General features: G+C 40.9%; 1 long non-coding RNA gene across 4 annotated transcripts in view; it reads left to right on the forward strand.

The window, feature by feature from the left end:
• Window positions 1-19,136, forward strand: part of LOC306661381 — a 448,014-nt gene that overhangs the window by 395,879 nt on the left and 32,999 nt on the right. Inside the window, exons 1-3 of one of the 4 annotated variants that reach the window (XR_013763864.1) lie at window positions 1,244-2,254; window positions 3,984-4,068; window positions 13,774-13,848. This is a non-coding gene — a long non-coding RNA (uncharacterized lncRNA). Of the gene's footprint in view, window positions 1-1,243; window positions 2,255-3,983; window positions 4,069-12,336; window positions 12,486-13,771; window positions 13,849-19,136 lie in introns of those variants that run through there. The other 3 variants (XR_013763865.1, XR_013763866.1, XR_013763863.1) reach the window with 3 other exon arrangements.

The raw sequence follows: 19,136 nt of genomic DNA on the forward strand, positions 1-19,136 counted from the left end.
CAGATGATGTGACCCCAGAAGACTAGCATGCATCCCTTTCCAATCCTATTAGTGAAGCATTGCCCTGAATTTATTTACTTTTTTTTGAGATGGGGTCTTGCTATATTGTCCAGGCTAGGCTCCAATTCCTGGGCTGAAGAGTTTCTCCTGCCTCAGCTCTCTAGTAACTGGAGCTACGCTTATAGTCTACACCACAATGCTGGACTTCACCCTGGATTTTATGGTAATGTCCTTCATTTTCTTTAGTTTTACCATGTATATGTGCCTCCCTGTACACATTATACCGTTTTACTGATTTTTGAACTGTGTATTCATGAAATCATATTCTACATATTTCTGTATTTTTTAACATGACATTGCATGTGTAAGATTTAGTCATATGAATTACTTCAGTGAGCATAGTGGGGTAAGACACTTCCATGATTCCTCTCCACCTGTGAGGCAAATTATGTGCTTCCAGAAACAATCACTGTGCAATACAGATACTTCCATTACAAAAGTGAGACTGGAAAGAAGAAAGGACAGGTCCCAAGCAAGTCCAGAATCTAGCAAGGAATATTCATTTGACTTTAAGGCTGAGCTGAGAGAGGTCTTGAAAAATAGTCAAAGAATGGCTTTTCCTGGGTACATACCTGGATTTCCAAGAAATGAAATATTTCAGGGTGTTTGTCTCATGATGGTTATATAGTCACCTTGTCTGGCAGCATATCCTCTAAGAATTGGTCATCATATTGGAAGTACAAAGGGGGAGACTGTACAGCAGTCTCAGGAGCTGCAATGATCCAAATGTATCCTGGGAGGAAAAAACTGACAACCTGAGCAGGATGAAACCTTGGAATTTCCTGAATGAGTGAAGGTGAATACTGAATAGAGACAGGGAAAACGTTAATGGGATTGTGAGGGAGTGTAAACTGTTTAATTATGGTGGTGGGAAGTTAGTGTTTGCACAATGATAACTTCCAACTCCTTTCATTTCGAAGGCATTCAAAACTAAAGATAATTCAGACCACTTTTTCTCCATTCAGAGACAGTCTATCTATATCCTTAATTGAATGGCTGCTGTTACCCTCTTTTCAGGGCTCTGACAAAAAGAAACTCGACTGCAATTCAGAAGGAGAAAGTTGGGCCTGTCGTCCGGTAGATTCGCCTTGCACAGCAAACGGACTGCGTGCGGACATTAACATGCTTTTTCTCCTGTCCTGTTATAATCTCCATAGAAAAACCACCTATAGTGGCAGAGGGCTTTTGCGATACTTCTGTGGGCAGCCACAGTGTTTTAGATCAAAGTGCTGCCTTTCGCCCACATTTCTTCGCAAAGCTAAGGGCAAGAGGAAAATTCAACCTAACTTCCGAGAAAGGGTGCCCACTGCATCCGCCACTCCAGTGACCACACCAAGTACTCCCCATGGCGGTGGCCCTCGTCTGATTTCCATAACCCGCAGCGAGGAGAAGGTGAAAAACTAAGGTTTGGGAAGGAGGCGACTCCGCCCCTCCAGTCTCCAGCAGTCCACTTCCTAGGGCGAGCAGAAGTCCAAGCGACTCTGCTCACTCTCACCTACAGTCCCCTCGCCAGAGCGGCCCTGGCGCTCCCCTCTCCCACCGCAGGCCTGTGCCTCGCTCCGCGCCTTCCACTAGGCTTGGGCACCGAGTTACCACCGTAGCTCCGAGTCATCCCGCTCTGGCTCTGAACTGGCGCCCCTTAGGAAGCACAGTGAGGAAGCGGGACCTGGAACCCGCTCCCAAGCCGGAAGGCGGAGTCGCGCGGCAGGGTCTGGGGGAGGGTCTGGGAGGCGCGGCGTGATGACGCCACGGGCGCCCGGCGCGTGGTGGCTGCTCCGGCAGCGGTTGTGGTAGTTGCGCAAGCGGCAGCGGCTCCAACGGCCGCCGCATTCACTGGGAGCGGACGGCCGAGATGGCTGCAGCTCGAAGTCGGGCGGAACCTCACGCCTCCCTCCAGTCCCTGGCGCTGAGGCTTCTGCCTTTCCTGCCTGACTCCGCCCCCCGGGGCCGGTGCGCAGGGCAGAGAGGACCCGGGAGGGGCGGAGCTGTAGGTGAGGCGTCAGGACCCCGCCCCGTCCTTTGCCCGAACTAAGCCTTGTTGCATCTTCCACTTGTATTTATACCCACTTAAAATCAGGCCTCCCATCGCAGACGTCTGTAATACCTGGTCTGGGAGGTCAGAAATGAACGGGGAGGGGAAAAGCGAAGGATCACCTTTCCCGTAGGCATTAGCCCTTTGTTAATATTGTAACTGGTAAGTATAAAGTAGAAAAGAAGTGCAGTTAAAACATTTGCTCTATAATTTGTTAACCTTTAAAATTGAATTCTTACGCTTCGGGAAGATGGGTGCGGGTTTGAAAATGAGGTCTGCGTAAACGCAGCTGAGCTAAATACAAACGTTCACAAATGAATACTTTCAACAGAATAAGTAAATTAGGAAAATTTGTCTAACCAATGACCTTCCATGCTAATTTATATAGTGTGAACAAAAGTGATGATCCAAACTTTTCACACTTTTCTTGTAGGTATTTATTTGGGTGTTTTTTTTTTAAAGAAACATTTTTAAGTCCCACAAATTGACACTTTCACCAGAAGACTAAGATTTTTTTTCTCAGTACTCTAAAATTTCCTGAACTTATATTCTTAACAGAAATTGGATTATTTTGTTTACAAGATTGCTTTCACCTGACACGCTGTGACAAGTAACTTGGAGAGGGTTACCTTGTAATGCTTTTCTTAGAGGTAATAATGAATGAACTTAGCTTATTAACTCTTGGACTATGTATTTGACACGTAAAAAATGTACAGTGTTAGTATCAACCATCTCTTAATAGTTAACCTCTAAATACTGTTGTATAATTTTCTTTCATCAGAAACAATTGGTGTAAGTAGTGCCACTTGGGTCAGATTTTCTTAAGTGTCATTTAGCAAACAAACTGTGTTTATGCAACTAGCAAACATTTGTATAATCCAACAGAGTACTTTACAGTTTTACTTTTAAATTTCACAGGAAGTGTTCTTCACTTCTCTGGAACTCACAACAGCAAAGTTTGAGGAAAAGCCCTACCCAAATTTACCTCTCTTAAGAGAAAAAGCCCACATTTTCAGACTGTAAATAACTGACTCTGCTAAAGATAACAAATAATGTCTCCTATTTCAAAGTTTGCAGCACTTTGAGACAGGCATTTGTGCTTATTTGGGAAGCAGTTGAATAAAACTGTGTAGCTAAATTTTTCAGTTCCATGTGCTTCCCAAATAAAAAGCAGAAAATAAGTGGTTATTGTAAATTAACTGGCAGACAATGTAGATACTGTCCTGCATGTTGTTTTCATAAAGGGATGACATTTTCCAATCGTGGAGATGCCAACCAATTTTCTGGTATTGTATGAAGTAGTTAAAACTGAAGGGAAGAAATGCCTGTTATACATACTGAATTGCTTTGCCTTATCTCATTTGAGATAACTGGTATAAGCATCTTGACTTTTTTTGCTGGGCACAGTGGCACACACCTGTAATCCCAATGACTTGGGAGGCTAAGCCAGGAGGATCACAAGTTTGAGGTCAGCCTCAACCACTTTGCAAGACCCTAAACAACTTAGTAAAAACCCATCTCAAAATTTAAAAAAAAAAAGAGCTGGGTTTTTAGCTCTGTGGCATAGTGTCCCTGGGTTCAATCCCCAATACCAAAAATGGAAACAAATGAAAGAAAAGTTATTTTATCCTAATTTGCCCTGTTTACTTTAACCATGGACACTATCCATCAAACTTGAACTTGGTGTTATAGTTCCAACTCTATATTTTAAGTCTGAAAGCATCTCAGTCATAACCACTGATCTTCCCCTGTCATATGAGGGTGAGTTAGTTCTGTATGCCCTTTAAACATCTGTGTGGATTATCAAAGGTGGAGTTCTGGTTTATGGAGTAGTGATTGGTCATGTTCTTTTTCTTTCTTTTTTTTTTTTTTTTTTTTTTTTGACATGGAGCCTCTATGTTGCCCAGGCTGGTCTTGAACTCCTGGGCTCAAGTGATCATCCTACCTCAGCCTCCTGACTAGCTGGGACTATAGATGTGTAATACCCCATCCAGCCCAACTCATATTCTTTCTCTTCCTTTTCCTGTTTAAGTAGAAAGGGACACACTAGAGTTTATTTTTACCAAATGACATGGTCTTAGAGATATCACTTTCCCACATATTCTTCAGATTATAAGCTCTGATTTACTAATTAAATCAATAATATTATCTGCTCTTTTTATAAGAATTTTCTAAAGTTTAATTGGTGATGTATACGGTGTTTTTTAAGCTCCTCAGAGATAAGTTGTAGTATACAGTGAGAAGATAGCCATGGCATTTATATCCTGCCCAGTGACAACTCTGGACATGTTAGTCCCCCAGAGGCTCCAACTGTGACAACTTCTTGGCAGAGAACCTACCCATGTCACTGTCAGCTAGCCAGATTAGGCACACAGAAAGCCTACCAGTGTCTCTAAGGCCTGAAACCTGGCATCAGAGCTCAGTTTATCCTGAAGAAGTCAAAAGCTGAGAGAGCAATGAGCTTGAGAGGAGAGCGAACAACTCTTCCCTTGACATTGTGCATATGGAGAAAGAAGAGATAGCTGAGGGTACTGAAGAGGTGGCCAGAGCTGCGTTGCCATCAGGGAGCTGCAAGAGGCATTTCCTGGAGCCCCTGCTCCCTGACTTCCACACAGCCCTGCCCCTTTTTAACTGGAGATGAGGGAACATGATACAGTAACAATTGCAGTTGAGAAAAACAGCCCTGCTCCATTGCTGTTCCTGGAACTCAGTGAAGAAGAGGTGAGAGCAGCAGCTATGGAACCTAGTGAAGCAGAGGAGGGGATGCCTTCTGCACTGCCAAGTGACAAGGAGGTCCCTGTGAGGAATTGGAATCTTAGCAAGGAGCTCTCCACCCACTCTGCAAAAGCAGTGACTGCCCTGTCATCTGAGGGCAAGTCTGTGCTACTGTTTGAAGGGGCTGCTGCTGTGGACATGCTGGCAGTGGCAGCTGGTGTCTTACTGACTTTGAAAAACAAGTGACTGCTGCTTCAGAAGAGAAAGAAGAAAAGAGGGTCTAAGGTTGAGTTGTTCTTGCTGGAATTTGAACTGGAAGTTGCCAATGGGACATTTGTGGAACACTCTGGGAAGATTGGGGGTGTCCCTTCAACTAGGCAGCAGAGGGATCCACTTGTTAGGGCTGGACATAGGGGGCATTCACCTTGGTCTGATTGTCATCCAAGGACCTAGTCTCATGCTAGATTCAGACTCTTGTGAGTAAAGTATGCCTTCTAACAGGGTTTCTCTGCCTTGGTGCTCTGGACATTTTGTGCATGGTAGGATGGTCAGCAACATTCCAGTCCCCACACATCAGATGCCCAGGAGCACCCTTCCCAGTGAGGACAATTCAGAATGCCTATGACATTGCCAGATGTCCACTGTAGGCAACATCAACTTCCACTGAAAGCAATGACTGTAGGAAGAGAGGATTCATTTAGAAAATGGAGGGGTAGAAAATTCCAGTGCAGAGGGCTTAGTTGTGGGCTCCACTGCTGCATGCTTTTCAGCCATTTATCCTGATGGAGTTTACTCTTTCCAAATGGCCATGATGTTTCAGAGCTGCTCCTTTTTGGCTCTTCAGTCTGCACCCCCATTCCCTTCCTCTCATCCCACCACCTCCCAGGTATCAAACTGTCACTTCTCTCTCCCACACTCTCTTTGATCCCATTTCCAAGGGAAGGGCACCCCTGAAGCTCCTGCCACCTCTGACAATCCCCTGAAGCTTCCACAGCTCCTGCTTGCAGAGATGCTACTTTTAGGCACCTTTGAAAATACATCACAGAGACCTTGGGTCCCCTAACCTGGAAGTGCAATGCAGGTAACTGGATACTGGAGGATGGCTGTTTAGTTAGTGGTCACCCTGCTTCCCTGTGGTGACTTGCCAGCAGCACCTCTCAAAACAAGTTCACTGTATTCCCCTAGGTTGGTACATTTTTTTCCAATATCTGACTTGAGTCTTCACAGTGATCATCCAGCTCCACTGTGTATCTCTTGCCCTGTGGTGAGGATCATCTCTCTTGGGCTTACAGAACCAATTGAGTCATATCTCCTATTAAGTACACTATCACTGAAATAAAATGTTACATATCATCACTTAATCCTAAATGTCACTGAAATAAAAAATTGGAAAAGGAAGCTCTCAAGACTGAGGATACCGTCGAGGTTCTAGTTTGGCCTTCAGAGGTTAAGAATGGAGGCTTCTTCACCTGATTTCCTCACAACCCAAGTGCCAGGGAAAGAAACCAGAAGGACCCAAAGCAGGTGGTGCCAGTCTAGAATCGGCATCATTTTCAGGCTGATTGGGTTGCAACTGTGTCCTCTCATGCTTGAGGGCCACAGTGTCACTCTGCAGGGCTCCCATGCTGATGAGAAGTAATCTTAGATTTACCTCAGTCAATGTAAGAAATTATTTTTTAAATAAGGAAATTTACAATAAAAATATTTTACCCTGTTCACCAATCTGTTTTGTTTTCTCCCCCCCCCCCTTTTTGTGGTACTGGAAATGAACCCAGCTTTTTTATTTTTTTAGACAGGGTCTTGCTGAGTTAGCAAGGCTGATCTTAAACTTGCAGTTTAAGCTACTGCCTCAGTTTCCCAAGTAGCTGGGATTACAGGTGTGTGCCACCATGCCTAGTTGGGATCTGATGTTTTCAATGTGTTTTTTTTTTTGAAGTTTCTTTTGTAAAATAAAATCTTGTGAAAGAAATATCTTTAGAAATTGGTCAAGAAGAGATCCAAGTGTGTTTGTGTGTCTTCAGCTTTATCATGGACTGTATCATTGTTTTGTTTTTGCAGTGCAGGAGGTTGATCCCAGAGACTGGAGCATGCTAGCAATGCTCTACCACTGATTCTGCCCTGTGTCTTTATGTTCTGATTTTCAGGGTGCCATTTTGGGAGGTATATTTGTGTTTTGTTGGAATTCGATTAATGTTGCTGGAGGTCGGAGGACTGGAAAGTGAGATTAATGATGATTATTTTCCTCCATGGACTCTCATAGTTACTTGGGATCATTTTATATTCTAGATGATATTTTATTTTGTTGGTTTTATTTGGTGTGGTGGGGGAGCATTTCCTGGCATCCTAGGCAAGTGCTCCACTACTGAGGTACACCCCAGTCCTTTCTATTTTGTGTTAGTTTTAGACAGGATCTCATTTAGGTGCCCAGGTTGGCCTCAAACTTGCAATCCTCTTACTTCAGTCTTCCAAGTTACTGGGATTACAGAAAGGCACTGCTGCACCTGGTCATAAGTCCTGGTTATAACTCCCCTGCCCCCAATTGAAGAGTCAACCCATGTACATGCTCCATGTAGAGCTCTTCTTAACTGCTGTATTGAATGCAATGATTTCTAATCACTTGGCCAAAAGCCAGGGAAGTTTTCATGAGGAAAAAAAATTGAGAATTAAAGAATGCCAACTTATTTCTTTCTACTTGTGTGCTAATTCTGGACTCTCATGATCATTATGAAACATATTAATATTAAGGACAACTTTCTGCATTCCACATTCTTGTAAACACTGAAGGGCTTGTACCCACCCCCAGCCTGGGAACACCAAGGAAGTTGGGAGTGCAGATTAACATCTGCCCCCACCTGTCTAACACAGGCTTACTAGACCTATGTGAGTGTAGTACCTGCTTTGGTTTATGAATTGTAAGAGTTTCTGTGGGACCAGCAGGGGAAGAATTGTAGCTGCTTCTCCCCAGTTTCACCAAATTGCATACAATTTATTTTTTTTCTCTTTCCATCCCATTTTATTATGCAGGCAGGTGGTGGAATCCAGCTAGCCAAGATCTAGACAGGATCTCTGGTCTAGGCTGTGAACAATAATTCCTGCCCTGTAGAGAATATTCTAGATAAAGAAATACCCTACTGACCTGATTGAGCATTCCCCACCCAAAGTCATCCTGATTCCTCCTCTTGCCTGTGTTCCTGTCATATCTCATATAAATGCAGCCCTAGGTTTGTCATAAAAAACAATGAAACCAGAGACACATTTGAGCCACAACTGCCACTAATTTCCTCAGTCTTTGTGTTAATTCCCTCAGTACTATGAAATACTGCCTTTTTGACCTTTTCCCTATAAGTTTGACACTTGGACATTTGACTTTTCTAATTTTGAGAGCTGTTATAAAGAAATGATTTTATAGGTAAGAAACTTCATCCTCTCTCTTTCCTCTTTATGTCTTTTCACACAAACTTCCCTTATGATATGATCATATGCAACAAGAAGGCCAGAGGCTGTTGGATCACTAATAAGATCAGCTCTCAGCTCATGAACAAATCTTCACCCAAGGTATCTCATTTGAAGTTTCAGTAGTATGCTATATGCCAGAATTGAGACCTAGCATCATCGCTAACTGTGAGATCCATGAAGGTAGAAAGTGTATTTTTCAGATTAGAATGTCCTTTTGTGTTGCTAGCTCTTTGCGGTACAAAATCCGTGGATATTTGTCACCGCCTGCAGCAACAACTTGCACGGGTCTTATGGGTGGTGGAGTGGAAACTGAGGCACTTCTATCTTTCTCTTTAGTGCACTGCTTTCTTGTTTATAGAGGATAGAGGAAATGAGGTTTACTTGCTTTGAGAGGAGAGAGAGACTTTGCTTAAGAGAGACTTTGAGAGAAGGACAGACTTTGCTTAGAGCTTAGAGGAAGAGAGACTCACTACGCCTCACTTAAGGTCTGCAGCTTACTGGTGCGTCCTGCATCCTGTGAACTAAGGGTGTGTCTACCTAAGGTGCCCTAGTGATGCGTCTCAGTTCTGCGATCTGCCTTCCGCTGTTTCCCCTACCCGCTGCTGCGGGGCGTGTGTCTAGCTGCTTCCGTGTTGTCTCGTTCTGCTTACGCTTATATCACCTCCAGGAGGCGGAGAGCAGGGCCACGCCTCTTACGCAAAGATTAGGCCAGACGCTCTGAGCAGGCAATTAGGAGTGCTCGAGAACACATACGCATACATTGTGTGCGTGGACGATAAAATCACCTGAGTGTGCTTATGTCAATTAACCTCCTCGCTGCCGATGTGATCAACATGGCACAGCCCCCAACACTTTTGCTAAGGAAAAAAAACTGCATGGGTAGCCATAGTTTTTGCAAATAGTAGTTGAGCTTTTGCAACATATCAGAGCTTGTTCCAGTGCCCTCATGTTCCTTCCTGTGCCATCAATAGTTCTAATGGCTTTTTGTATCTATTGCTTCCCCATTATCAATTGTGAAAACCTTTTCAGAATTTATAACTTTCCTAAAGTCTCGTTTATGAGAGGCAAGACAATAATTTGAATTTTCTGACTCCACATCTAGTGCTTTTCCCAACTTCTTACTTTTTTTTTTTTTTTTTTGACCCTGAAAAATAGTCTCAACAGGCTCTCAGCACACGGTTATGTCAGTTGTTTGTAGCAAAAGGGCAGACTGGGGCAGTAGGCCACATATGGCCACATATACTCTGCTCACCACAATCTTTTTCTAATTTATATAATGGTACTGTATAGGCTTGGCTGAGAAACAAATAAGTTCTACCTCTGAAAAATAAGAATTGTAAAATCCAGAGGCTTCTAATTGTAGCTGATGTCTTCCCCTTAGATACTGACTGAGATGCTTTGTGGGTGCAGAATAGCTATCACTGCTGGTAATCTTACTTTAGCTTTCTTAGTTAATGAAGGTTTATGCTTGTAATCATCACCAAGTGCTGAGTACATGTGTCACCATGACACATTTTTACTCTTCCACATCTTTGGTCCTTTCTGTTCCTTCTACCGTGCTTAGGGCATCAGCCTTTGGTGTGGATGTGGAGCACGGTGGGGAATACCTGTTGGCATGGCTTGGCCTCTCTACACTCAGATGTCATGATCAGTAGGATTGACCAGGCACATCTTGCTTAGCTGACTCATGGCTTCCCAGTATAAACCCTTCCCTTGCCATTCATGACAATATGGCATGTTAATCCTTGCCTTACTAATACAGTCTGACTCTATGGCAGGGAAGAGTGAAATTCAGTTGCTGTGTTGTAGTTACCTCCTTTATCAAGAGGCTCCTTGGATAGTTGAAACTCATGTTTCTAAAATATCACTACATCCCACCTTCCCTTCTCCACACAAGACTATTTAGTGTGCACATGGCTTGTAAGTTTTCTACATTCACTCCACCCAAAGTGGACCCTGTTCTTAGGTCTGTGCTGATGTTTATTCCACAGGACTCCAACCAGAGAGCAGTTTGATTGCAGCTCAGATGGGAGTTGTTCTCAGGGATGTTTGTAAGGTCTTGTCATAGGTACAGAGTAGCAGATGCTCAGATGATTCCACCTCTCCTAAGGGGATCTTTTATAGTGATATTGCTCAATTCAGTGGTTGTTGTTTGCACCAGTAGAATAAACCATGTTCAATTTCAATAAAGTTTTTGACATTTTAATGTTACTGGCTTGCTGCCTCTTTCCCCAGAAAAAGGAAGTAATATCTTCCCTGTGCAGAGTTTGGAGTAATGCATTTGTTTCTTTTTTTTTAAAGTGCACTTGTTTCTGATGATTTCTTGAAAGAGAATTGTATTATGCATATGAGTTTTTGACCAGCACCAAAGGAAAAGAAAGAATTGATTGTTACAATAGCACTTTTCCTGCTATTGTAATTTTCCATTTCTTTCTTCCTTCAGATTAAAAGTTCCTTTTTCAAGGAGTCTTTGGTTTGGGCAGCCTGTGCCCCCCCCCCCCATTGTGGTAGGACTAGGAGGAGCAGTGATAGAAGTGGGGGGAAGAAGGGGAAAGATTAGGAGGGTTCACTGGCCTGTGCTCTGGCCTGCTCCAGTGTAGACTAGGTGGACAGATTACCAGTGCAGCACAGAGCAGGGTTTCCTGAGGTATCCCTTGAGTATGGCCCAATCTCTCATGAAGGAATGGGCTTAAGTTTCCCTCCTGAAATTAGAAAAGCTTCCTGTGCCCAGGTCCATCTTTCTGCAGCTTGACTGCCTGTTGCTGGCCTGATGAAGGTTATGAGAAGCATCAACCTTCACAGGTTCTCCAGATGTACATGTTGTCATAAATGCTGCACTTCAAGCCAGTCATTTAACTTATGACATTGTGCTTTGAAACCACCTGACAGTAATCGTCAGTGCTGATGGTATAGTATCTGTTTCTATCTAACTCATTCCTTGACTAAGTTCAACTTATTAATGGCTCTAATGCTCTCAACCCCCAAATGCCATATGTAATTAAATGATAATTAAGTAAACATAAACATTTATTAAGCAGCAAGTATTTCCTTTTTACAAATGAAGTCCGTTTTGATAATGAAAACTCAGTCCTTGTTGCCCACACCTATCCAATAAGGAAGACAAGGTTTTGAGAAAAAGGAAAAAGAAGTTGGATATGGTGGTGCACACCTGTAATCCCAGTGACTCTGGAGGCTGAGGCAGGAAAATTGTAAATTTGAGGACTGGCAACTTAGCGAGAACTTTCTCAAAAAATAAAAAGAACTAGAGATGTAACTCAGTGGTAGGGTACCCCTGGGTTCAATCCCTAGTACCCCCCACACACACAGAAAAGAGGGGAGTTGAAGAGAAAGAAGTTGTATTATTAGCAAAGGAGAAACACAGGATTCTCCTGTCCCAGCTGCTGTAATTCTGTCAGAGGAGAAGAATGGGCTTTTATTTCATTTTTTTCTTTTTTAAGTTGTTCTTTTTAGATATAAAGCTAAGTGTGTTTTGACATATTATATATACATGGAGTATAACTTATTCTAATTAGGATCCCATTCTTGTGGTTTTACATGATGTGGAGTTTCACAGGTGGTGTAAGGAATGAGTTTTAAAGAGGGGATTCAAAGGCTATGCTCCAGCTGTGCCCTTTTGGGAGTCATCCATTTGTAGCCATGAGAGATAGCTGTTTCTTGGATCTGCAAATGTTGACCCTGAAGTCTGGATTTCTTCATTCCTCTGGTCTGTGAGCCAAAATACAGATAACTTGGCCTAGGATGGAAAGAAGGTTAATCTTGCCTTCCCCATGGTTATGGAAGGGGAAAGAGAGAAAAGAAAGAAAAAGAAAAAAAAAAAAACAAGTCAATTTTAAAATAAGCTGCAGTGGCAGATCAGCAAGGGTTCTATGCAAAGCAAGAATTGGACCTGTTACACTTAAGCTCTGCTTGCTACAAGCTGCGGTTTGCTCAGCTTATCATTGTGAACCATTCTGGCTCCTCCTTTTCCTTCCTGTTGTCTACCTTTCAGCCAATCTACTCTGCATCAGGGGAGAGGACCAAAATTCAGGTCTATGAATTGTGCTTTTCTCCAGAAGCAACACATACATGATGGGGAGGACATATTGAAGGGGGCAAGAAAGGGAGACTCAAAGATAAGCATCTACTCATCTTCCTATTCACATGGCAACCTGATGAATTTGATTCAGGGGAATCATTTCAGATCATCAGCCTTATCATCTTTGTAAGTACACACTATTTGATTTGTTCCAGGTTCTGCAAACCTGATCATCACATTGAAAGGACACTCCATGTTCTGGGTCCCAGTCAACACAGCTAATGATGCTGCTGGAAATGAACGCAGGAATGGGAACTGAGGCCCTCTGAGGCATCCTGAATCACCTTAGCAGGTGATGCTGGATCCTGAGACCTGAGGGCAGGGAGGAGCAGACCTGCTCATATTCCATGAGAATATTCCATGAGATCTTGATGTGCCAAGTGTCTTTTAGAGGAGGAAGCTTTTCATTTTTAGCAGAGGCATTTCTATCACTCACAACAAACATTTTGAAAACAATGGGGAAACATCCTCTGAATTGAAGTCACCCCTCAGTTATATCCACACTTGAACTATGTTTGAGTAAAATCCACCAACTTCCAGGGTTTGCCCAGTTCCCATGGCTAGGATGTGTTCAACATTGGGAACTTTGTTTTTGATACAGTGGACTATTTTCAGGTTGGCTTGGAGAAAGGGAGTGATAACCTGCTTTTAACTCAAGAGAATGTGTCAGGCCGTTATGAGCTGTATCAAAATGGCAGTTGAGTATATTCATTTAACAGTGGAAGGTAAAGATGCCATGAATTATTACATGTATGATAAAAAATAGTTTGGGATTACTTGCTGTTTGAGATGTCTTTTTCATTTAGATTTCACTATTGTATTCAAATAGTCTTTTTGCATGACACTCTCTCCCCTGGTGAGAACCTGATTGTAATCATCAATGCATGTTTGAGTGAGTGTAGATGTAGGTGTATGTGTGATTCAACTTGTTTCCACTGTGATATGTGTCTTTATTTTTAAAAAGTCCACTCCAAAAGGTCACTGAAAGATTTATTTTAAATGGCAACCTTTATACAGTGGTCAACTTCCATTTAGTTTTAGTGTTTGTAACTTTTGCCCACATCAAAATGATACCCAGCTCTAGAATGATATGTTCTAAATGTTGACCAATGAAGAGAGGTTTTTCTTTTCTGATGAATTTAACTCTTAAGGAACAGAAAAGTATTTTGGTAAGAAGAAATTATATGTTAGTACCACAATTTGTCTTATGCAAGGGATTCCCAGAAAGCATCACATTGTTTTGTTTTGTTTTCTTTTGAGGTAGTAAGGATTAAAGTCAGTGTGCTCTAAACTGAGCTGCAGTCCCAACTCTTTTAAGTTTTTTTTTATTTTTCTCCAGTAGTGGGGATTGAATTTGGGTGTTTTCCTGCTGAGCTACTCCTCCATACATTTTCTTTTTTATTTTGAGACAGAGTCTGACTAAGTGGCCGAGGCTGGCATTGAAATTGTGATCCTCCTGCTTCAACCTCCCAACTTGCTGAGATTTCAGGTATGTGCTAGCATGCCCAGCACAAAGCATCACTTTCACAGTCACAAGAACTGTTCAAAGTGACACATGGAACACGGACTCAACACCCAATGCCACACTTCTGAACTGAAGCCCTAGGCAGTAGTTTCCATGTGAGAACAGGTCAGTACTATGTCATTGCTAAACTGAAGCTTTTCCTTCTTTGTTTTGGTTCTAGCTAAGTGAGCTGGATTTGACACAACCTGTATTTATTTTGAGTATGTTCTTCAGAAGGGGAACCACTAACAAAGTGAGCATCTTTTTTTAAAATTTATTTTTATTGTAAAAAAATGGGATACATGTTGTTTCAGTGTGTACATGGAGTAACAGCATACCATTTGCATATTCATATATTTATATAGAGTAATGATGTTTGATTCATTCCATTATTTTTGTCCTTCCCCCACACCCCTCCCACTTCTCTTTTCCCTCTATACAGTCCCTCCTTCCTCCATTCTTGTCCCACTCCCACCCAGCATTAAGTGTCATCATCCGCTTATCAGTGAGATCATTCCTCTTTTGGATTTTTGAGATTGGCTTATCTCACTTAACATGATATTCTCCAATTTCATCCGTTTGCCTGCAAATGCCATAATTTTATTATTCTTTATATCTGAGTAATATTCCATTGTATATATATACCACAGTTTCTTTATCCATTCATCAATTGAAGGGCATCTAGGTTGGTTACATAGTCTGGCTATTGTGAATTGAGCTGCTATGAACATTGATGTGGCTGTATCTCTGTAGTGTGCTGATTTTAAGTCCTTTGGGTATAGGCCAAGGAGTGGGATAGCTGGGTCAAATGGTAGGTCCATTCCAAGTTTTCGAGGAATCTCCACACTGCTTTCCAGAGTGGCTGCACTAACTTGCAGTCCCACCAGCAATGTATGAGTGTACCTTTTTCCCCACATCCTCTCCAACACCTATTGTTGCTTGTATTCTTGATAATTGCCATCCTAATTGGGGTGAGATGGAACCTTAGGGTAGTTTTGATTTGCATTTCTCTTATTACTAAAGATGTTGAACATTTTTTCATATATCTGTTGATTGCTTGTACATCTTCTTCTGTGAAGTGTCTGTTCATTTCCTTAGCCCATTTGTTCATTGGGTTGTTTGTATTCTTGCTGTAGAGTTTTTTGAGTTCTTTATAGATTCTGGAAATTAGTGCTCTATCTGAAGTATGAGTGGCAAAGATATTCTCACACGCTGTAGGCCCTCTCTTCGCATTGCTGATAGTTTCCTTTGCTGAGAGAAAGCTATTTAGTTTGAATCTATCCCAGTTATTGATTCTTGCTTTTATTTCTTATGCTATGGGAGTCCTGTTAAGGAACTCTGATCCTAAGCCAACACGGTGAAGATTTGGACCTACTTTTTCTTCTATAAGATGCAGGGTTTCTGGTCTGATTTCAAGGTCATTGATCCATTGTGAGTTGAGTTTTGTGCAGGGTGAGAGATAGGGGTTTAGTTTCATTCTGTTGCATATGGATTTCCAGTTTTCCCAGCACCATTTGTTGAAGAGGCTATCTTTTCTCCATTGATATTTTTGGCACCTTTGTCTAGTATGAGAAAATTGTATTTATTTGGGTTTGTGTCTGTGTCCTCTATTCTGTACCATTGATCTACCTGTCTATTTTGGTGCCAATACCATGCCGTTTTTGTTACTATTCCTTTGTAGTATAGTTGAAGTTCTGGTATTGCAATACCCCCTGTTTCATTCTTCCTGCTAAGGATTGCTTTAGCTATTCTGGGTTTCTTATTCTTCCAGATGAATTTCATGATTGCTTGTTCTATTTCTGTGAGGTACGTCATTGGGATTTTAATTGGAATTGCATTGAATCTATATAGCACTTTTGGTAGTGTGGCCATTTTGACAATATTAATTCTGCCTATCCAAGAACATGGGAGATCTTTCCATCTTCTAAGGTCTTCCTCAATTTCTTTCTTCAGTGTTTTGTAGTTTCAATTGTAGAGATCTTTTACCTCTCTGATTAGATTGATACCCAAGTATTTTATTTTTTTTTTTTTGAGGCTATTGCAAATGGAGTTGTTTTCCTCATTTCCCTTTCAGCTGTTTCATCGCTTGCATATAAAAATGCTTTAGATTTATACGTGTTGATTTTATAGCCTGCTATTTTGCTGAGTTCATTGATGAGGTCTAGAAGTTTTCTAGAGTAGGTTTTTGGATCTTCTAAATATAGAATCATGTCATCAGCAAATAGTGACAGCTTAAGTTCCTCTTTTCCTATTCGTATCCCTTTAATTTCTTTTGTCTGCCTAATTGCTCTGGCTAGAGTTTCAAGGACAATGTTGAATAGAAGTGGTGAAAGAGGACATCCCTGTCTTGATCCCGTTTTTAAAGGGAATGATTTCAGTTTTTCTCCATTAAGAATGATGTTGGCCATTGGCTTAGCATAAGTAGCCTTTACAATGTTCAGGTATGTTCGTTCTATCCCTATTTTTTCTAGTGTTTTCAGCATGAAGTGGTGTTGTATATTGTCAAATGCTTTTTCTGAGTCAATTGAAATCACCATATGATTCTTATCCTTAAGTCTATTGATATGATGGATTACGTTTATTGATTTAGGAATGTTGAACCATCCTTGCATTCCAGGAATGAACCCCACTTGATCGTGGTGCACAATTTTCTTAATATGTTTTTGGATAAGGTTTGCCAATATTTTGTTAAGGATCTTTGCATCTATATTCATCAAGGATATTGGTCTAAAATTTTCTTTCCTTGATGTGTCTTTTCCTGGTTTGGGTATGAGGGTGATATTAGCTTCATAGAATGAGTTCGGTAGGGTACCCTCCTTTTCTATTTCCTGGAATACTTTGAGAAGTATTGGAATGAGTTCCTCGTTGAAGGTCTTGTAGAACTTGAATGAATCCGTCTGGTCCTGGGCTTTTCTAGGATGGTAGATTTTTAATGGCTTCTTCTATTTCATTGCTTGATATTGATCTGTTTAAATCATGTATGTCCTCCTGGTTCAGTTTGGGAGGAGCATATGTCTCTAGAAATTTGTCAATGTCTTTGTTACTTTCTATTTTGTGGGAATACATATTTTCAAAGTAGTTTCTCATATGTTCTGTATCTCAGTGGTGTCTGTTATGATATTTCCTTTTGCATCATGTATTTTAGTTATTTGAGTCTTCTCTCTCCTCTTTGTTAGTGTGGCTAAGGGTTTATCTACTTTGTTTACTTTCTCAACGAACCAACTTTTTGTTATGTCACTTTTTTGAATAGTTTCTTTTGTTTCAATTTCATTGATTTCAGCTCTGATTTTAATTATTTCCTGTCTTCTACTACTTTGGCTGTTATTCTGTTCTTCTTTTTCTAGGGCTTTGAGCTGTAATGTTAGGTCATTTAATTGTTGACTTTCATTCTTTTCTGGAATGCGCTCCATGCAATGAATTTTCCTCTTAGTACCGCTTTCATAGTGTCCCAGAGTTTTTGATATGTTGTATCATCATTCTCATTGACCTCTAAGAATTTTTTAATCTCCTCCCTGATGTGTTTTGTTATCCATGTTTCATTCAATAGCATACTATTAAATCTCCAAGTGTTGGAGTAATTTCCTTTTTTTACTTTGTCATTGATTTCTACTCTCAGTCCGTTATGGTCTGATAGAACACAAGGCAGTATCTCTATTTTTCTGCATTTCCTAAGGGCTGCTTTGTGGCATAACATATGGTCTATTTTCGAGAAGGTTCCATGTGCTGCTGAGAAGAAAGTGTATCCGCTCATTGATGGATGGAATATTCTATATATGTCTATTAAGTCTAGGTTATTGATTGTGTTATTGAGTTCTATGGTTTCTTTGGTTGGTTTTTGTTTGGAAGATCTATCTAGTGGTGACAGCAGTGCGTTAAAGTTGCCCAGAATTATTGTGTTGTGGTCTATGTGATTCTTGAAATTGAGAAGGATTTGTTTGATGTACAGGGATGCACCATTGTTTGGGGCATAAGTATTTACTATTGTTATGTCTTCCTGATTTATGGTTCCCTTAAGCAGTATGAAATGTCCTTCTTTATCCCTTCTGACTAACTTTGGATTGAAGTCCACTTTATCTGATATAAGGATGGAAACCCCTGCTTTTTTACTGAGTCCATGTGCATGGTAGATTTTTTCCCATCCTTTCACCTTTAGTCTGTGGATGTCTTTTTCTATGAGATGAATCTCTTGCAGGCAGCATGTTGTTGGGTCTTTCTTTTTAATCCATTCTGCCGGTCTATGTCTTTTGATTGATGAGTTTAGGCCATTAACGTTCAGGGTTATTATTGAGAAATGATTTGTATTCGCAGTCATTTGGTTTATTTTTGGTTTTTAAGTTGGCTTGGTTTCTCCTTTGAGTGGTTTTTCTCTAAGGTAGTTCCTCCCTTTGCTGACCTCCATTGTTGTTTTTCACTTTCTCCTCATGGAATATTTTGTTGAGAACATTCTGTATTGCAGGCTTTCTATTTGTAAATTCTTTTAACTTTTGTTTATCATGGAAGGATTTTATTTCATCTTCAAATCTGAAAGTTAGTTTTGCTGGGTATAGGATTCTTGGTTGGCAACCATGTTCTTTCAGAGCTTGAAATATGTTGGTTCAGGCCCTTCTAGCTTTTAGAGTCTGGGTTGAGACGTCTGCTGCTATCCGTATTGGTCTCCCCCTATAAGTAATCTGATGCTTTTCTCTCGCGGCCTTCAAAATCCTATTTTTATTTTGAATGTTAGGCATTTTCATTATAATATGCCTTGGTGTGGATTTGTTGTGATTCTGTGCATTTGGTGTTCTGTAAGCCTCTTGTATTTGATTTTCCATTTCATTCTTCAGGTTTGGGAAATTTTCTGATATTATTTTATTGAATAGGTTGTTCATTCCTTTGGTTTGTATCTCTGTGCCTTCCTCAATCCCAATAATTCTTAAATTTGGTCTTTTCATGATGTCCCATAGTTCTTGGAGATTCTGTTCATTATTTTTACCATTTTCTCTGTTTGGGCGACTTTATTTTCAAGATTAAATATTTTGTCTTCATTGTCTGAGGTTCTGTCTTCCAAGTTGTCTAGTCTGTGGGTGATGATTTCCTTTGAGTTTTTTATTTGGTTTATTGTCTCCTTCATTTCAAGGATTTCCGTTTATTTTTTTTTGAGAATCTCTATCTCTTTGTTGAAATGATCTTTTGCTTCCTGCAGGTGCTCTTTCAGCTTATTGGTATTATCATTCATTGCCTGCATTTGCTCTCTTATCTCATCTTTGCTTTGCGAATCATCTTAATCATGTATA

This window comes from Sciurus vulgaris (assembly GCF_902686455.1).
Source record: "Sciurus vulgaris genome assembly, chromosome: 5".
Taxonomy (NCBI): Eukaryota; Metazoa; Chordata; class Mammalia; order Rodentia; family Sciuridae; genus Sciurus; species Sciurus vulgaris.